Below are 2960 nucleotides of genomic sequence, written 5' to 3'. Positions count from 1 at the left end.
TCTTTTACATATGCTTTTTCACGACTTCTGTTTTTACCTTAAATTATTTTCATCTTGCAAATCTCAACCAACAAATGGACTTGTAAACAAAATTAGGTAACTCTGAAAATCCTCCCATGGGGAAAAACCTTCATAGGGTGCGCCCTGGGAAGTATAAGGCTCCTCCGGAATGCCTTGCCCTCCTTGCGTGTCCGGAAGTTATTTTTCCTAGGTTGTTTCAATTCTCCGAGAAACTGGAAACAAGATAACGATCAATCAAATACAAACATAAGTTTCTTGAATTTTTTCTTAGGGTGTATACCCTTCCGGGCACGCTCTAGGAACACTACAACAAAAATGTCCATAGACATCGGTTTTTGACCGATGTCTATGCTATTTGACGACCGATGTTGATGTCGGTGATGTCTATTCTAGACATCGGTCATAACCCGATGTCTTTACTTGCTTAGACATCGTTCCTGGCAAAAAAAGTGATGTCCATGCATTATTTTTTACAAAAAAATGTTAGAAATAAATAATTTAATTAATAAATTACACCTATTACAACAAATTAAACATATAATGAGCTATGTTTTTTTCCACATAGACATCGAATATTTTTATTTAGGTGATGTAAAATCTGATATTAAACATCGAATTATTTAGTAAAAGATGATGTCTATGTTGTCACTTAAACATCAGTTGTATCCCAAACAAAATGATGTGTATGTTCCTTTTAGAGTTGAACATGTTAGTCTTTGACATCGGTTTTTAAAAAAAAAGCAATGTATATCAACTTTTTTATTATCAGTTTTTCTTCACTAAAACTGATGTACAATTGTATTTGAGACATCAGTATTAATATATTAAAAGTGATGTACAATTATTTTTTTGACATCAGTATTTATTCATTAAAAGTGATGTACAATTATTTTTTTGACATCAGTATTTATTCATTGAAAGTATTTAAACAATGAACTGACTAAAACCTTATATTCAGCAACATAAATATCAAGTATCTAGTTTTATTACAGAATCGTTCAAAACCAAACTATTGTTATATGCTTGCTAAGTCATCCCTACTAACATAAATATCGAGAATAATTTCTTCAACCTCCCTCTGTACTGAGTTGATGTCTATTTTATCAGAAGGTGGAAAGGGAGATTCAACCTGCACGATAACAAAAGAGTAAGAGGAAACATAAATTTCCTTTATTGAATCTTTCAGTTCACGTAAACCCATAGACTTATCTGCATGTTTTTCTGGTGACAAACTTCCAATTGCGGCCCTTGAAACTAGACTATGCACACCAGATGCCGAATCCTTCTGCATTTTAAAGTTAACCAGTCTTCTTCTACTTTCTTCGAGTTCAGCCATGCTCTCTTCCATCTCACCTTTTGAGCAAAGTCAGACATTCATCAAAAATACAAAACTAACTATTTTACATGGTTCTAATAAGCATAATCCAGAGGTTGTATAATAGTTCTAATAGGCATAATCCAGAGGTTATCAATAACCTCTAGATATAGGAGTCCTATTAATTGACCTTTGGTTTTTCGTACCTTTTGGTCTGTATATGACAGGTAGGCGCATGATATATGTTGTTTAAATTTTAGCAAATGTAAATTATAAATCACCTCATGCAGATTATTAGCCTCCTCTTTCATCATATTGTCAATCTTAGACAACTGCAGAACAATATCTGCATACTCCAGATTGTAACAAAGCTCATTGTCAATTCTAAATGGTTATGAAAAATAACAATATCTAACATTGATATAAGAAACAGCAGAATGTATACCGACTTAATTTTAGTCCTGACAGTAGAAAGTACTTTTCCAGTGATTTAAGCAGCTGTTTATAAAAGTGTGGCTTACATATATAAATAGTCAATACTTTGTCTAACTGTTATTAGTATATTTTTCATGTGCTTTCTGGAAAATAAAGTACATCCTATATGTATTTATCACAAGTACTGGACTAGCTTTAGCAGATAGTCGAAAAGCAACAAGAGGAGTTCCATAATCTAGCGAATAATAATAATAAGTGATGTTTATATATAGTATTACTTAATTATAGACAAGTTTCTCGACCTTCTCCGGATGGCTTCCCATGCAAAACCTTCCTTATGCTTTCATCTTTGTCTCTTTGTGCCTCAGTAGTATCTTTCAGTAATTTCATCATTTCTAGAGTTGCAGAATGACGAGAAGCAAGTGCTTCTCTAACATATAGAGACCATCGCTTCCACAACTCAATTTTAATAATCTAAAAAGAAACATCTCTTTTGCAGGACATGAAGGAACTGAACCTAAATTACAGATAAGATACAATTAATCAATGCATTTATGGGGATCACCAGTATCACGCAAAGTAAACTAATATCGTTAAAGACCTCTAACACGGTTTGCACGATCCAACATCTGTATCGTACTTTTTCCTGCCCCAGCACGTGAGCCAAGAAAAATCAAATCATCAACCAACTACATCAGAAGAGAAAGGAAAATAGTTAAAATAATAATAACATAAATTATATAGTGACAGCAAAATAATGAGACATGCAAAAGATAAAGCAACCTGATTCCATAGTTGGTTCACTGTGATTAATATCTCCTTATATGAGGACTGTTTGTCCTTAAGTTCTCTTATTCTGCCTTCAAGATTGTGCAACTCATGCTTCTGCACGTCTAACTGTTGAACAAGTTTCTAATTCTGGTACTGGAGAACTGATGCGTTAAAGATTCACAATATTGGCAAAAAAATTAACTTTACATTAAGTAGGTAATTTAATGCCCGGAGAAAGATGCATGAAGCATATCCATAGGTAATATAATATCATTTGCTCCAGTACATGAGTATTTTAAATAATAATACTAGATCATGTTAATATGTTTGTCTTCGAAGTGGTTGTAAATAATAATATTATCAAAAAGCCAGAGCTTCCTGAAGGCTTCTTTTGATTTCTAAGTATTTTGAAACGTAT

At 32.8% G+C, this 2960-nt stretch overlaps 1 long non-coding RNA gene across 1 annotated transcript; it reads right to left on the bottom strand.

Annotated features, from left to right (window-relative positions):
* Positions 1-2072: 2072 nt before the first annotated feature.
* LOC141677031 (uncharacterized) lies at positions 2073-2589 on the bottom strand. Its single transcript, XR_012557302.1, has 3 exons — positions 2555-2589; positions 2373-2460; positions 2073-2288 (listed from the first exon to the last, which is right to left on the bottom strand). It is a non-coding gene; the product is annotated as an uncharacterized LOC141677031 (long non-coding RNA).
* Positions 2590-2960: the final 371 nt, after the last annotated feature.

The sequence above is a fragment of the Apium graveolens genome, chromosome 8 (assembly GCF_009905375.1).
Source record: "Apium graveolens cultivar Ventura chromosome 8, ASM990537v1, whole genome shotgun sequence".
Classification (NCBI taxonomy): Eukaryota; Viridiplantae; Streptophyta; class Magnoliopsida; order Apiales; family Apiaceae; genus Apium; species Apium graveolens.
Note: the sequence above shows the minus strand (reverse complement) of the source record. Positions and strands in the feature narration are given on the sequence as shown.